Source organism: Sarcophilus harrisii, chromosome 2 (genome assembly GCF_902635505.1).
Source record: "Sarcophilus harrisii chromosome 2, mSarHar1.11, whole genome shotgun sequence".
Taxonomy (NCBI): Eukaryota; Metazoa; Chordata; class Mammalia; order Dasyuromorphia; family Dasyuridae; genus Sarcophilus; species Sarcophilus harrisii.
This window is the reverse complement of record NC_045427.1, coordinates 631,804,288-631,822,913: the sequence shown is the minus strand read 5'-3', so window position 1 is coordinate 631,822,913 and position 18,626 is coordinate 631,804,288. Positions and strand designations below refer to the sequence as shown.

General features: G+C 40.4%; 1 protein-coding gene across 5 annotated transcripts in view; it reads left to right on the top strand.

Moving 5' to 3' along the window:
- LINGO1 (leucine rich repeat and Ig domain containing 1) overlaps positions 1-18,626 on the top strand; it is a 493,542-nt gene that overhangs the window by 162,866 nt on the left and 312,050 nt on the right. The gene's annotated exons all lie outside the window — the stretch shown is intronic.

Below are 18,626 nucleotides of genomic sequence, written 5' to 3'. Positions count from 1 at the left end.
GATTGCTGCCTCTCAAAAAAAATATGCAAGTTTGCAATGAATGAGTAGAGCTGTTTCCCCATAATCCCAAGTGGCCTCTGTGCATCCAGTCATCTTTGTTTGGGTAATAACCAGGTGTTTCCAGAGCAGAGTTCAAAGTAATGGGAACTTGGAGAGGGGGTAGGAGAAGGAAAGATATTAAGGATAGTCCCTCCCTTCCTAGCTGCTATCTTTGTCCCTATTTTTCTACATTCTTCTTTTTTACTTCCTTTTTGTTCTCTTTTCTCTCTTTTATTTTGCCTCTCTCTCTCTCTTTCTCTCCCTATTTCTCTCTCTTCTCTCTGTCTCCCCAATTCTTCTCTCTTTTTTAACCCCTTCTCTTCTTTCTTTACTCTATTTCCTAATCATATCTGGCTTCTAGTCTATTCCCATCCCATTTTGCTAACCTCTTTTTCCTTTTTTCCTTTCACATACTTCTCTTCCTAAATGCTGTGGTTTTGTCATTAGGAATAGGAAGAGAGGGTGCAGGATTATTTGGGAATTAGACCAGGTATCTCTTGGTTGTTCCTCTTGGTTTGGAGATCCCGTGGTGTTGTTTGTTCTGGGCATGGATGGTAATCTGGTTTAGAATGTGGTATGGATCTCTCCTCAGCCCTGGTTGCTATAGTGGGTGGGTGTATAAAATGGCACATAGGATGAAGTAGAAGTGATGGCTTTATGTCAATGGCAGATTTGCTCTTAAAAGACAGTGAGAATTTGGAGAGAATGCTGTGGCCCTTTCATTGTAGTGTCAACCCTGGGCCCTTAACCTCTCTGGGTTCATCACTAATGGTCCACTAAGCTCTCATTCTATTTAATGAGAATAATTGAGAGCTGTCTAAAGATTATATTTGATAAGTTGGGATAGGGTGTTGTCTTGTTTTTCTTTGGCCAACAAGGATATCTCTGTTTCCTTAGAATTCAGTATATAAAATATCCTCTTGTACAACTCAGTTCTCTCTCTGTCTGTCTCTTTCTCTCTGTCTCTATGTCTCTGTCTTTCTCCTTTCTGTTTTCTTCTCTCTTCACTTCTGTTTCTGTCTCTATCTCTCCCCCACAATCCCCATCTTTATTTACTAGCATCTCTCTCTTTCTTACCCTTCTGTCTGTAAAAACATACATCAGAGAAGGATAGGGATTGGACCTCTAATTTCACTGGTAAGAAAAATTCCTAGGTGAGAAAATCCTTATATTAATACATGTAATCAGTTTCTCAAACTTATGGTACTAAAAAATGGCCTTAATCAGAGGTGAAATCTTATCCAAGATTACACAGCCAGTCAAAACTGGAACTTGAACCCAGGTCTTTTTAGCTTTGAAAGCTGCCTCTTATTCACTACAACATGAACCCTCTCTATATATTTATGTATTTACTTGCTATATATATTTACATGTTTAGAGATATATGATATGATATATTTGTATACATTTATGTATCATGTATGCAAATTTTTGTTGACTTGGAAGCTCTTTTTAACAATGAGATTATAAGTCTAGTCCATATTTTTATTTATCTATCTATCTATCCATCTATTTCTTGTGATTAATAGAAGCATGGGAGACCAAGGTTTCTTGGAGAGGGTAACACTTTAGCTGAGATATGAAGGAACCTAGGGAATCCAGGAGGCAGAGGGAAGGAGGGAGAGTGTTCCACATATGGCAGACAGCCAGTAAAAATGGCCAGGATCAGGAGATGGAATAGCAAGGAGGCAAGAGGCCCTGGTTTAAACAGTACATGCAGCTGAGGGACATACAAGGTGTAAGACTAGGAAAGTGGCTGGTTGTAAAGGGTTTAAAAGGCAAACAGAGGATTGTATTTAAATGTGGAAGGGATAGGGAGCTATTGGAATTAATTGAATAGGGAGCTGACATGGTCAGATTTATATTTTTGAAAAATTCCTTTGACAGCTAGTTGTAGGAAGGATGAGAATTGAATCAAGAATTAGGAGAGACTTGAAGGAGGGAGATCAACCAGAAGGATCTTGCAATAGTATAGACAAGAGGTAATGAGGTCAGTGTCAGAGAGAGAAGGAGAGAGATGTTACAAAGATAGAAATGACAAGTTTGAACAACTGATTGGATATGGGGAGTGAGAGTGAGAAGTCAAAGATAATGCCTGGGGTAACTAGGAGGAGGATGGTGCCCTTTACAGCAATGGGAAATTTGGAAATGGAGAAGCAATGGAAGAAAAAAAGATATCTTAATGTATTGTAAGATATAAGTCAGGAGAGACATTAGGGATGGACAAATCAATTTAAGAATCATCTGGAAATGATAATAAAATCCACAGGAGCTGATAAAGTCCCCAAGATAAATACCCTTGAAATAGGAGAAAAGAGGATCCAAGAGAAAGTTTTGAAGGTCCTCAGGTTTTGTGGGATTTCATTACCTTTGCCAAGAATTAGGGAATGACTATGGCAAAAATCTTGGTTTGGGTCCTCTCCTGAGCAGGAGAAGCCGAGGCTGGGCAGACCATCATTCATTGGTTGGTTCCACCAGTTTCATTCCACCCTTCCCCAAGAGCCACTTGGTTTGGTCTGATCCAGGTGCACGTCCCTCTGGGATATTATTAGCACTTCCTGGAGAAAATAAATATTTATGCAGTGACTCTGCCCAGCAAATGATTAAATGAGATATCACCAAAAGGTGCTGGAGCGAAGCAGGAATAGGAGCTTTTGTTAACGGAGTCTCTCTTGATTTTGGTGTTGACTTTTTTTCTTCTCAATTTCCCCCTTTGTCACTTTTGACATCAGCTCTGTAGCAGATCTGATAGGTAGCTTCTTCCCTGGGAGGATTTTTTTCTGGTTTTAATTCGGTGTCAGGGTGTGATTCTGTCTGCTGAGTTGTCCTCACCTTTTGTTGGGAGGAAGGAAGTCAAAGGGTAGCTGAGAAGTGGGGAGACGGCAGAGGGTGGAAAGGAGATCCAAGGGTGAGTGGGTCTGGGACAGCTGAGGATACCTTCCTGTGGCTGTTCCATTCATTTGGGCAATGCCTTAGAGGGATGAAGAAGGAGCCATACAATCACGGTTAGTTATGGGAGTCTTTTGACTCTAGGAAGGAATGAGAATAGACTAAAATCTCATTTGGTACATCTCTTTATAAGTCACTAGTCCAAACCATGGTGACAGCCCAATGTGTATGGAGCTTGGTGCTGGGTACTATGGGAAGAAACAAAGGAAGGAGATAAAATCCTACTGATGGGAAGATATAGGAGACTTTGAACTGATGGAGGAAATATGGTTCCTGTCTAGAAAGCTTGTGGCCTTATTAATGGAGGAGTCAGAAGATGTCCATCAGGTATCTCTTGGTTTAATGAGTGAAACATTGTTCCTTCCCTAAGGAATTTTCCAATTTATGGTAGAGACACAAGTTTTACAATATGGCATAATATTAAAAGGGCTGGATTTAGAGGCAGGGACCTGAGGTCAGATTGCTGCACTGTCACTCCCCGAAAGTCCTTTCACTCCTCTGGGTCTCAGTTTCCTCATCTTCAACATGACTTAATTAAATGACATGACTTCCAGTGGCTCTTCCAACTCTGCGATCCTATGATCCTTGGAGGAGATACAGATCTGATGGAAAAGGCATGACCATTCCCTTGGGGGATGCCCAAAGTCAGGCTCCTAAACCCTCCCAACAAGAAAGGGAATGGTCTCAGAAGGTGCTATCTGGATTTGGCTAATTGCTCTGTGTTCCCAGAAACACAGGAGCTGACCTAGAGAAATATCAGTGATGGATGCATTATTTCTCTCCATTTAAATACGTTCACTGAGCATAGCCCCAATACTGATGGAAATATCAGTGCCCTTTCCTGGAACAGGTTTCCTGCATTGCTTTTTCCTTGTTCTAGTACCAGCCTGAGCACATGGACATGGCCCTTTTCTTCAGGAAAGCCGATATTTGACAGTGGTGACGGTAGCTCCTATTCTTAGAAAGAATATAAGACACAATCATGAGAGAGCATGGAATCATGAATAAACAATATGCTATTTAATGAGGTGCTGTAGTGAGTGGAGGAATTGGGACTCAGTTCATTTAGTTCAGGGAAGCTTCCTGGTGGCAATGGATTTTGAAAAGAGTTTGGAAGGGAGATTTAATGCTTGATTAGAAAGAAAGATGGTAGGTGGAGGAGAAAGAGTATGTGGACCCAAAAGTGGTAGTGATTTGGGGTTGGTTTTATTCATGACCCTGATTTTCTTGTGTAAGTTGAGTGTTGGGAACTTGGTGCCTCTGCTGTGACTGTTGCCCTAGGGAGAGGGAGAATCAGCCAGAAGGTGTCTCTTGAGCAATTGGCTGTTTAGCCCAAAGCTCCCCTTTGCATTAAAAAACATTCTAAGCCCAACACACATGACACACAGACACAGACACACATATATGTGTATGCACATACACATGCACATGCATATTCACAGCACAAAAGAAAGAAAATTGAAAGAACATTTCTAAATGCAAAGTAAAACTGCAAAAGAGGATTGTGAGTCTCTATTACATACAGCTTGTTTTTGTAAAAGTACATAATAAACCCAATCTGTAACCTTCAAAACCGTCCCAATTGTCTGTGTTGTCTGTTCCTTTATGAACTTCCTTTTATTCTTCTCTATGTATTAAAAAACATTTGAATGGACCCCTTTTTACTTCCCTCTATATTTTTTTCCTTTTTTCTCTGTTTCCATTCCATTCCATTTCTTCCTTCCTTCCTTCCTTCCTTCCTTCCTTCCTTGCTTCTTTCCACCCTTCCTTCCTTCCACCCTTTCTTCCTTCCTGCAACACTATTTTTCCAACAGTCAGTGAGTAGCATAATTTATCACTGACCCTCTGGTACCATGATGAATTATTGTGTTGATCAAAATCCCTAAGTCTTTCCAAATTGTTTGTCTTTACAATGTGATTGTCACTGTATAAATTGCTCTTCTGGTTCTGTTCACTTCACTCTGCATCTCTTCAAATAAATCTTTCTGAGTTTCTCTGAAACTGGCCCTTTTGTCATTTCTTACAGCCCAATAGGGTCCCATCACCTTCATATACCATAACTTGTTTAGCTGCTCCCCACTTTGGGGCATCCCTTCATCTCCAGTTCTTTCCTATAACAAAAAGAGCTCTTATAATATTTTTGTACACATGGATCCTTTCCCTTTTTCTTTGATCTCTTTAGGGTATAGAATTAGCAATGTATTCCGAGTCAAAAAGTACTTTAGACAGCCTTGAATCATAAGTGGAGTTCTCTTGCTGATATCAAATTCCTTGGGTCCTTGTGTCTGCAGCCCTAGAAAAAACAGACCTGTCACCACACCTCCCTGTTATTCTTCACAGGAAAAGTAGACACAGAAACTCAGCTCAAGCTCCTTGTCCTACCATCCCCTTCCTGATTTCTCTCCTGAGAACTTAGAAAATGTTCACTGGGATGTGGGATGGGAGGTATGTAGAGGTGTGGAGGGGTGTGTGGAGGGATGGGGGAAGATGTGGAGGTGGGAAGTAAAGGCTCACCAAGATAATAGTATCTTGGTCACTTCTGGCCATTGCAAAGGAGCCCATTGCATTATCTTTCAAATAGTCTCTCAGCTCTTGCTGCCAGCAGTGTCCAACTTTCATGACTGGAATTGTCTATAGATCCAGCGCCATTCCATGTATTCAGCTATCACTCCTCAATTCTGGGTGTGAGGTTCACAGAATGATAGAATATTACCTGTGGAGAGATCATTTAATCTAATCTCATATCACATGGATGGAAACTGAGGCTCAAGGACTTTAAGATTCCTAGAACCTTAGAATCTAAGAATCAGAGTTAGTAGTAACCTCAGGGGTACTCTAGCCCAGTCCCAAGATGAGCAGAAATTCTCCCCACATCATTGCTGATAAATAATCCCCAAACCTCCAGAGAAATGTAACCTTTAGTGAGGTAAATCCACTTCCTCTGCAGATAAAGGATGCAGCATTTGAACAGCTTCATTTTTGAGTATTTCCCTCCCTTTCACGGAGCTGATGTCTGCTTCCTTGTAGTAATTCACCTGCTTCTACTTTTGCCCTCTGGGGCCAAGCAGAAAAAATCTAATTTCTTTCTCTTTCCCATGTTACCTCTTCAAGTACCTGAAGACAGTTGTCATGTCTTTTCTAAGTTACCTTTTCTTCAGCAATTCCTTCAACTTTCCTTATACCTTACATGGCATTATCTGGGGGCCTCTCTCTCACTTGAGTCATCCTTTTCAAAGCATTATAAAATCCTAGAGCTAAAACTAGAAGGGACATTTGAGGTCATCTGATCCCACAACTTTATTTTACATGTGAAGAAACTGAGGCTCGAAGTTATTAACTGACTTATTTGAGGTCATACAGATGAACATCAGGGACAAGCTTTGAATACAGTGCCTCAGATTCCAGAGTCAGCATTCTTTCCCCAAGACCATATTGGTTCTCCTATTGTAGATTGAAAGTGGGATTATTAAATGTAGTTCTCAAAACTGAAGGCTCCTCCAGATAGGGTCTGACCAAGGCAGTGGATGGTGGGGGCTGGTACCACTTGGATATTCTGAAAACTATGGTTTTTGATATAGCCTATTGGGATTAGATGTCTGGACTGTTCTTTCTTGCTGTCAGTTCCTTTTCAGCCTATTTCTCAGATTGTTCTCACATAAATTGTTGCTTAGCCATGCCATTCCATATTTGTGCAGATCTTTTTTAACCCATATTTTGAACCTAAATTGAGGGTAAATTACATTAATCCCCATTATTCCAATAGGTTCAACCTTTCAGTATCTTTTTAGTTCTTGGCTTTGACATCCTATCTTTTACTGTAACTTGGTAATTAGATTTTTGTTGTTGTTATTGTTGAATCACTTTGGTTGTGTCCAACTCTTCATGACCCATTTGGAGTTTTCTTGGCAAAGATACTGGAATGGATTGTTATTCTCGCCTTCATCTCATTTTATGGTTGAGGAGTGAGGCAAACAGGGTTAAGTGACTTGCCCAGGATCATACAGTTAAGAAGTGTCTGAAGTTGGATTTGACCTAATGAAGGGGAGTCTTCCTAACTCCAAGTCCAGTATTTCACCCACTGTGTTAAGTGCCCAGAAATTAGATTCCTCTAATCTGAAAATTAATCAGCATGTCATCTTCCCTTGATTTAATCATTGATCAAAACATAGAACAGTTTGGGGCCATGATAGAACCCTTGGACACTACTCAGTAGACTCATCATAGAGTACAGCAATATATTAATCACTACTCCTTGAATCTGATATTCAGCCATTGTTATTGGGAAGCCCATATCTCTCCATTTTATTTACAAGGATATTTATGAAGTCCTTTTCTTTGCTGAAATCTAGGTATACTGTGCTTTTCTATAATCCCCTAATTTACCAGTCAAGTAATTTTGTCAAGAAGAAAATGAAGTTAGTCTAGCATGAGCTCTGTACTTGAGAAACATGTTGGCTCCTAATGATCATAGCTTCCTTCACCAATTGTTCACTGACAATCCCTTTAATAATGGATTTGAGAATTTTGCCAAGAATTGAGGTCAGAATCACTGGGCTTTGCTTTGAAGAATCTAGTCTGTCTTTTTGGAAAATAAATTCAAGGTTTGCCTTTCACCAATCCAGTTCTGAAATGATATGCTTTTTCTCTTTGTTCTTAAAAGTCACTGCAGGGAGGCCCTCCCTGAAAAAGAACTGGGCTTAGAGTCAAAAGAGGCACAAAGTCTTAGTTGGAAGAAATCTCAAGGCCATTTAGTCCAACCTGGACCTGAATAAGAATCCTCCCTACAATGTAGCTTACAGGTAGTTCTCCAGCCTCTGCTTAGAGACCTCCAGGAAGGAGGAGCCCACCACCTCCTGAGTCAACCTATTCTGCTTTGGGAGAGCTCTCGACATTAGGAAATTTTCCCTGACTTTTTTTGGGTGGGGGGAATTTCTACCCATTACTTTTTTATTTGTCCCCTCTGGGATCAAATAGAATGTATTATTCCTCTTCCATGTTATAGCCCTTCAAATACTTGAAGACAGCTATTTTGCCCACCCAAGTGCTTTCTCTTCTCCAGGCTAAGCATCCCTAGTCCCTTCAGTTCATTATGGCCCTGTCTCAAGGAACCTTACCATACTGACTACTCCCCCAACTTATCACTTTTTTCCTAATGGAATACCCAGAGCTGAAGATATCTACCCATTTGCTATCTCTGATATGCACTAATGCTGTCACTTCCTTAGGGCTGGACATTATGTCTCCAGTAATACAGATTCACATAATCTATCTCTGACATTGCCGATTCACTCATTTTGATCTCATGGGCTATTAAAACCTACAGATCTTTTTCTGAGGAGAACTTCCTTCTAATCATAAGACCCACATTTGAGTCTCATTTCTGTCCCATGGGATCTTGGGAAAGTCACTTGACTTCTCCGGGTCTCAGTTTCCCTATTTGTCACGTGAGATAGTTTGACTCAATGTCCTCTCAAGTCCCTTTCTACTTTGATATTCTATCATTTTTCTTGAGTCAGCTCACCCCATTCCCTCCCTTTATTCCAGTTTCTTGGTTAAGTTTCACACAGGTCACTTTTTAGAGCTGAAATTAGCTTCCAGTTGCTTCCTCAATTTACTTCAGCTACTGAATCCTCTCCCATGGCTTCAATTATCACTTCTGTACGGATGACTCCTAAATCTATTTCTCTAGCACTGACCTCTCCCCTGAGTTCCAGCCCCACATTTCCCACTGCTTGCTGGATCTCTGTCTACTCTCACTTGAGTCTCAATATGTCCCAAAGTGACTTCATCATTCCACTTTTTCTCCTATCTGACCCTCATTCCAACTTGATTGCTTTCATTAACGGCACTGTCAAATCCCTAGATTTGAAACTGTGGTATCCTTATGCTCTTCCCTCTCCACTCCCTTACCCCTGCAGTTACTTATAAAGGCCTGTTTATTCGATCTTGGAAATATTTTTTGCATATATACTTTCTCTTATCTCTGTTGTCTACCACCACTCGACTTCAGTCCCTCATCACCTTCTTACTTTTACTGTTGTATTAGTCTCCTAAGGGGTCTCCTTGCCTTTAGCTTGCCTCCATTGCAATATATCTTTCACATAGCTGCCAGAATCTCTCGATGGTATAACTCCAACCATGCTTCTCCCATTCTATGGTCTCTCATCGTCTTCCAGAATGAAATGTAGCCTCTTCAATGTGGCTTTCAAAGTCGCTGACCTTCTGCCTCCAACCCACCTTTTTAAAAATTTATTTAATTCCCTTTCCTCCATATATACTATAGTCTAATCATACTTAATGAGTGTCTGGCACTTCCCCAAATTTGTGTCCTCTCTTGTTCAGGTACATTCACGTAAACAGTCCTGATGTCTGAAACGTGTTCTCTCCTCACTTTTGCCTGATGCTATTCTCCCAATTTTACATTGTACTCTGGATTTTCAGACATCTAATTTCAAAGGGTTCTGAGGATGAATAAGGAAAATCCCATGTCAGTGTTATACAGAGAAAATTAACCCAGGGAAATTCTCAGAAATGACATTCAGAAGTCATAGAGTGAGAAGGAAAAGAGAGGGCTGTCCCAAAAAGCTGATGTGGATGCATAGGAATCTCACTATTCAGACCAAAAAAGTAACATAGGTAACAGAATTAATATCAAAGCATAACATGGTCCTGGAGAAAGAGTATGAAGAGGGCTAAGTGTAGAATAGATTGAGGCTCACATGAAAAACTAAGGATGACAAAAATCTTTTCCCCCTTAATATTGGGGGAAATAAGATAAAAGAAAGGATAATCTCTTTGATGGGGTGGTTGGAATGGTGGTGACCATCAGTAAAAAAGAAAAAGCAGAACTTAATGCTTTTTAAAATTTTGTTTTTTGTTTTTGTCAAGGAAAATGCTTTTTAGACCAGACACAAAAATAACAAAAATGGTTAATAGTCAAAACCCAATATAATAAGTGAATTATAAGGGGAAATTAGTTATCACAGTGGATAGAGCACTAGTGTCAGGAAGACCTCCGTTCAAACCCAATGTCTAGCTCTGTGATACTGGGCAAGTCCTTTAAACTTTTTTGTTTCAGTTTACTCATTTGTAAAATGTAGATAAGAACAGCAAGTATCTTGAAGGATGTTTGGAGGATCAAGTAAGATAATAATTCTAAAACAGCACAGTGCCTGCACATAGTAAGCTCTATATAAATGTGAGTTATTATTAGCTATCATTATTAGCTCATGATGATTTAATATCACCGTGCCAGAGGAATAGAGTGCTCAAAGAATTTGTGAATGTCATTGCTGAACCACACCTAATGATCTTTGAAAAACAGTGACATTAATATAAATTTTAGGATTTATCAGACATTCTTCTCCTAATACTCTGAGGTAGGCAGGAGTTACATTATTATCCCCCTTTTTCAGAGGAGTAGCTTGAGGCATTGAGGAATTAAGTGATATTATGTTAAGTGATCTATGATCACATAGATGTTAAAAAGCAGGACTTGAATCTATATGTTATTCTGCCATATGCCAGTGTCTGTAAACAGGGAATGTACTGTAGACCTAGAAACTGCCCCCCCTCCTCTCCAAAAAAGGTAAGAGGGTTGCCAGCAAACAATAATAGAGTGGTGAATTTGACTGGCAGAATTCTAGAGCATATGATCACAGGTATTATTTACGGAAATGATTATTGAACATATAGTCAAAAAGAGACTCTGATTACACAGAGACCAAATGGCTTCATCAAGAGCAGATTACGTGACATTAATGTTTCATTCATTCATTTACTCATTCATCTTTTAATTAGTGCTTTAACTAATTAACTAATATTTTATATTTGTATATTTATAATATAAATATTATTTATTTGTGAATTTTTATTCTTTTTATGCTTGGTGGATCAGTGGAATTTTGTAGATGTGGTTTAGGGAGATTTTAACAGAGTATTTCACAGTGGTTCTCATGCCATCCTCATGAACAAAATGGAGGGATGCCAGGGAGGATAATAGGACAACTAGATGGAGTTAGAATTGGTCACATGGTGAAGCCCAAAGAATAGTCATTAATAGTTGAATATCAATTTGGAAGGTTTTCAGTAAAGAACTAAAGGAATCTATATCTGGCCCTGTTCTGCTTAACATTTTTATTAATTGTGTGGATAAAGCATAGGTAATATATTTATCGAATCTGAGATAACAGAAATCTAGGAGAGATAGGTAAGACATTGGATGCTGTAGGCAGGCTTCCAAATGATCTCAGTGGACTTAATATAAGACAATGAAATTAAATAAGGATCAATCTATCATATACATAAATTTTAAAGTCATTTGTTTTAAATATGTTTTTACTTATTTCATTAATCATTTCTCAATTACATTAAAAAGTTTTAATTTCCAATTTTTAAAAATTTGAGTTCCAAATTATCTCCTTCCCTTCAATACTTCCCTCATCACTTGAGAAGGTAAGTACTATATTGATTATATATGTGACGTCATGCAAAACATTTTCTTATTAACTATATACATGAAATTTTTTTAAAAAAGCTTCACAACTATAATGTGGGGAGGGTGGGTTATTAGAAAGTAGCTTCTTTGAAAAAAGACCTGGATGTTTTAGCAAGTTCAATGTGAATCAAGAGTGTGATATGAGAACCAAGATAACAAGAGAAGAATTGGGTGATTCAATGGAAGCGAAGAACTCAGGACCATGGAGAAGTCATTTTCTTGCTAGTTTTTGACCCAATCAAACTGATAATGGAGTATCACATTCAGCTTTCTACAGCATAATTTGGGAAACACAATGATAGGCTAGAAATAGATGGAGGACTTCATTTTGGTCCCCTCTGAGGATGAATTGGAGGAAGTTGGGATGTTCAGCCTGGAGGAGAAAAGGCTCATGGGGAGACAGGTTATATCTTCAACTGTTTGGAGGGCTGTTACATGGAAGAAACTTGGCTTGTTTGACCCCTGATGGGGTCTTGTAGAGGGTTTCTATTTCAGTGTAAGATAGACTAGAAGATCCTTCTCATTCTGAGGTACTTTGGCTATCTTACTTCAAGGTCACTCCTCACCTCCCAGCTTCAATTATCCTAAAACACTTTGCTAGGATCTCTTCTGCTCCTGTCCTACTATCCCTCGGTGCCATAGATCTTTCCAAACATGACAGATCCAAAGACAAGCATCCCTCTATCTTAAGCTGTAAGTTTCTTGAAGGCAGAGATTGTTATTTTCTCCCCAGTGTTGAGCAATGGGCCTTGCACACAATAAGTACTTCATAATTTTTTCTTTAGTTGAACTGTTGAACATGCCTTTATTGATCACTTAATGTTTGCACCAGTCTGTGAAAAGCACCTTGGGAGTAAAATAAATAGAAAACTTGTTCCTTGTCTTGGGAGTTCACCACCTGACATTAATGGAGACCAGATTTAACATACAGGAAGTACTTAGAAAAAACTGCCAAGCAGTGTATAAACAGAGTATAATTATGGTATAATATCTCTAGCTTCTCTCTTGGTAGTGCTTTCCCATTCACAATGACCACATGAGGTACACTGTTCTGCTAATATTATTATTACCATCTTATTGATGGATAAACTGAGGTCCAGGCAGTTTGGGGATTGTACTGAGGATAAAATAGTTAATAAGCCTGAGATTCAGGACCTACCATAGATCTTCTGAATCCAATGCTTGTTCTCCAATCTCAGTAGAATGTAAGCTCCTAGAGGGCAGAATCGGTTGTGATTCATCTTTGCAGCTCCTCTGCTTTGCATGGTGCCTCGAACATTTATTTCTTTATGAGACCAGTGATTCCATTGGTGTAGGGAACTCCCAATGAAATAATTCCCTCTATCAATGCAGATTGGCTCCTGTGCTACAACTGATGGCCTTAGGAAATTGTCTGAAAAGGTCAATGACCATCCAGACTTGCACAATCTGTGTCAAAGGTAGGACTTGCACCAAGGACTTCTTGAATCCTAGGTAGGCTTTCTATCCATTATACCACACTGACCCTTAGGTGGCATATGTTAGGCACTTAAGAAATATGAAAGGATGGAAAAATGGAAGGAAAGAAAGGAGGGAGGAAAGAAGGGAAAGAGAAAGGAAAGGGGGAATAAAAGAGGAGGGAGGAGGGAAGAAGGGAAGGAAGGAAGGAAGGAAAGAAGGAAGGAAGGAAGGAAGGAAGGAAGGAAGGAAGGAAGGAAGGAAGGAAGGAAGGAAGGAAGGAAAAAAATTATTTTTTGGACATGGTTGTTAGACATGCTCTCTAGTCCCGATTCTGTATCTCTCACTGCTATCTGGTTCTGATTTTCTTTAACTGAAAAAACCAGGGCAATGGAATAAATGATTTTTCATCAAGGACCAAGGAGCAGACTTTGTATAGCTGGGGGATGGGATCTACAGGGGCTGAGGAAGGGCTGCCCTACAGAAGGGAATAAACATGCTCTGCTTGGACCCTGAAGAAAAAAGTGGGAGCAGAGTGGGGGAGCCACAGAATAGTGGGCTTTGGCTCTGTGTAAGGAACATTTATGTAAGCTCCCTGAAGTTAGGGGCTTTTTGAGCTTTTTCTTCTTATCCGCAGTGCTTAACCCAGGGCCTAGAGGATTTTAGTGAGTGTTTAATAAATGATTGCTGATTGATTACTAACTAGCACTGTCCCATAGTGTCATGGGGCTGTCTCAGGCAGCAGTGAGTTTCCTAGTTTTCTGAACACTGACTGGAGAGACTATTGAGGGAATCCCTGCATGGGGATAGTAGACTTGATTGCCTCTGAGTGCCTTTCCAGCTTTGTGATTCTATGGTTTTATCCTAAGTGCTAAATGAGTAATCCAGACACTAAGTGCTTTAGGAGCATGATGGGGGTGGGGTCCTCCTATGCCGGGATAACTGGGGAAGGCTTTGCAGAGGAGATTGGGCTCCAGCAATCCTGGAGGCTTCTGCTCTCTGGGGGCCAAGAAGGTACCTGGGTGGGTGGAGGCAGAAAGGCAAGGACTGAAGCAAAGGGAGAATGAGAATCAGAGGCCCTGAGAAAACTTAGTGGGGGCTGATGGGAGCCATCTTCAAGCATCTGAGGAACTTTTTTTTTTGTTCTCCTTAGCCCCAAACATAGAACCAGATCAGTGGGTGGAAATTGCAAAGAAGCAGATTTAAGTATAATAAAAGAGGACCCCTCCCAAGTTGCTAAGAATTAGAATAATGGGCTACCTCCAGAGCCAGTAGACTTCTTCTCATTAAGGGAAGATCAGATAACAACTTGTCAGGTATTTTTTAGAGGGTTTTTGTTCCGATCGGGCCAAATGAGCTATGAAGTTCCTTCCAACTTGGATTTTATGATTCTCTTTGAGCTTAGACAAGTAATTTAATGTGACCCAGCCTCAGTTTCCCCATTTGTAATATTTAGGGATAAGACATTTTCATATTTCTAATCAATCCATCTTTTATATATTTATTATGTTTTAGATACTATGTTAAGAAGAGAGAAAAAGTCTCTGCCTTAAGGAGCTTACAGCTTAATGAGAAATCACATAATCAAATGATTTCTTGGACATACTGTGTTCACTCTCTTCATTTTACGATTGAGGAAACTGAGGCTGAGAAGTTAAGACTTTCCTAGTTTAAGTGTCTGAAGGAAGGTTTCAACTTAAGGGGTGACTGTCTCCAAAGCATTTCCTAGCTCCTCTTCCGGGATCAAATCCAATAATCCTGTGGTTTACTGCATTGCATTCGTGGGGAGGAAGAAGAAAAGAACTGCCCTCCTTGGAGCAGGAGCTTCTTGTGAGAAGCAGGGGAAGAGGGGGGACAGGAAGGGAGGGAGGCCCAGGCAATGGCAGGCAGAAAAGATGAACACATAAATGTTTTAGTGCTGGGTTTGGAGTTGGTAAGATGATGGCCTGAAAAACTGGATAAAGCAAGTCACTGGGGAGGAAGGCAGGCTATGGCCTGTATATTTGCATGAGGTTTTAAGGAAGGTGGTATTATTTCTGCCTCTGGGGGATGTTCCTGTGAAGTCCCAGCAATTAGGAAAGAGACCTGTGAGGAGCACAAGATAACATCTGTCCGGCCCAGGAGGTCCTGGGAAATGGCCCAGGGGCCGGGGGCTAACTCAGGCAAGCGGGGAGGCCAAGGGACAGCACAGGCTTCTGCAGTGTCCACAGCGGGGACTCGTGCCCGATTCCTTCTCTGCCTCTTCACACAGCAGCTCCTCACTCTCTGGGGCTCCTTCCCTCTGACTCCTCATCCTCTTTCCGCCCTTTTCGGGCTCTTGTGTCCTGCCCTCCTGCCTCAGCCTTTGACACCTCCCACTCACAGCTGCGACTGTCACCTCCCCTGGCCTGTGTCCTGGCTCCGGGCCGCTCCTCGCACCTGGGCTGTTGTGGTCTGAGTGACAGTTGTTCTCTAACACATTCACCTGAGAAACCTGCTGGCCTGGGGGGTTTCCCCCCCTTTCATCTTGTTTATTGTGGAAACCTCCTAATTGGTCTCTCTGCCTCTAATCTCCCTGGGCCTGGCTCATCCTTCCCATTCCTATCCAAGTGGTCTCTCCAGGAGCAGCGTTAATCACGGGGCTTCTCTATGTAAAGACAGGGTGCTGACAGAAAACAGGGATATCCAAGCACATATACACGCACACACACATGTACATATGCAGAAATGCAATGCAACATATAACATGTGAACAACGCACAGTGCATGTACATACATATTGTGCACACGTAACACACATTCATGTCTCCAGAGATACATATGCACACATAACTATACAATATACACAACACACACATATGTAATAAACCACATGTACATACATAAGACAATGCTGCATGCAACCAACACATGTCTACATGCACACACATGCATTGCATATATGTACACAGCACAAGATTGTCTATCTGTAGGCATGATAGGTATGCACACATGTACATACATGCAGAAATGTACACACAAGATATAATATGCAAACAATGCACAGTGCATGTACATACATCCATACATATTGTGTACGCACACAACACAGATGCATGTCCCCAGAGATACACACATAACTATATAATACACACAATACACACATATACAATAACCACATGTACATGCATAATACAGTGCTACATGCAACCAGCATCCATGTCTGCACGCACATATATGCATCACACATGTGTGCACATGAACAAGGCACACAGCTATCTATATGCACAATACCTATATGTGCTACACATGTGTAACATACAAACATGTACACACAGCATATAATATGTGAGTGTTACACAGTGCATATATTTATGCATACATACATAGTGTGCATACACACATAACACAGTGTGTCTCCATAAACAATGTGCACACATAACTATATAATACACACAGCAATACACATGTGTGCATATAAACCACATGCACACACATGCACAATACCACGTTATAATGCACACCAACACATGTTGTGCACGCACATACATGCATGTGCACATATGCATATGTACATACCTGCACACACCTTTCTATATACACAACACGTGTATGTATGTGCACATATGTAGAAAGGCATGCACAGCATATAATATGTGAACAACACACAGTGCATAACCTATGCATACATACATAGTGTACATACATAATATGCACAACACACACATACACATCTCCATAGACACACATGCAAACTTATCTAATATATACAGCACACACACATCTGCTCATAAATCACATGTACATGCATGCACACATATTGTGACTACACACACTCACATGTACACATAACTATGATATACACACATACAGATAAACCACATATACATGTACTACCATATAATGCCATAATGCACACCAACACACATGTGTGGATGCACATATAAACACAAGGCACATACCTATCTATGCACACAATACATATATGTACATGTACACAGTGCATATACCTATGCATACATAGATATCATGCATACACATGCAACATAACTATAATACACACAACACATATGCATATAAGACACACGTACATGCATATCATGTACATATAACATACATTCATGCATGTGCATGCATGTATATTGCACACAGGCATGTGCCTATCTAGATACTCAATGATCTGTATGTGTATGTACACCTGCCTTCATACACACATTTATGTGGACATACATAGATCCATACACACATACCTATATAATATGCCCAAGTCACCTACATATACACAGTACATGTACACACACACACACACACACATATATATACACACATACACACATACTTACAGAATATACCCACATGCACATACACAATTATGTCTACATATGCACAATACATGTATACACACATACATGTACATGCCCACATAGCTATATAATACATGTACATTTTAGGACTAAAAGAGACACGAGAGATCATCTAGATCTTCTCTTTTATTTTTGAGTTCTAATAAAAATAGCAAGCATCTATATAGCAAAGCACTTTGCAAATGTCTCACTTGATCCTTCCAATAACCTTGGGACATGGGCATTATCATTATCTCCATTTTTCAATAAGGAAACCAAGGCAAACAACTTAAGTGACTTGCCCAGAGGCACACTATATGTCTGAGGCTAAATCTGAACTCAGAGCTTCCTAACTCCAGATCCAGTACTCTAATCACTATGTCACCTAGCCCCAGCACGTGGAAGTAATTTGCCTGAGGACAAACTCAGATAGGATCATGTTGTTCCCCTACTCATGAAGCTCTTGTGTTTCCCTGTTCCTTCAAGGATAAAACAAAAACTCCTATATGGAGTTTGAAGTCTTTTATAAAACTCTAGTTCTAAAGTATCTCTATTTTACCATTTAATTTTTTTTTCAATTTTACTTTCTTTCTCTCCTACCTTCCCTACCCCAGTTGAACCAAAAGATAAAGAAGAAACTCTTGTAATTAATATGCAAAAGCACGCAAAGATCTGGAAGGTCCACGGCCCATTCTTGGAGTTTGTCTCCTCTCTGTTCTCCATCAGGAATTACATTCTGTGTGGGGCAGGACGTGACATGGTGGATAGACCCTAAGGCTGGAGTCAGGAACCTGAATTCAAATTCAGCCTCAGACACTTATTAACCGTATGATGCTGGGCAAATCCCTTAACTGCCGCCTGCCTCAGTTTACTCAACTGTAAAAATAAAGCACCCACCTTGAAGACTAGGATTTGTGAGGATAAAATGAGGTCATGTTTGTAAAACACTTAGCAGAGTGCTGGACAAATAGTAGGTGCTTAATAAATGCTTCTTCCTTCTTGACTAAGAATTACTGAGGCTGCATATATATAGTATACATGCATATATATGTAATATATATTCAGGAGACCTGTGTGCGTGTGCATGGGTGTGAGATTGTTCACGCACATGTGGCTTCTTATATATGGATAATACATTATGCATAAATGCCCTTGAGCAGGTGGAGTTTGGCGTGCACCTACGTGAGTGTGTCAGTATTGGTGGGGTGCGTCCTCCCTAGTGTTCCAGATACATCCTGGAACCCAGATCCCTCCCCTCAGTGGGAAGTTCTCCCAGGGAAATTGGGACACTGGGTCTTGCTTTACCTTGTATCACCTCCCACGAATTATTTATCACCCGGGGGTGGATTCTAAAGAGGAGACTTGGCGCCAGATGCACCTGCTGTCACACTCAGCCCTTTCCC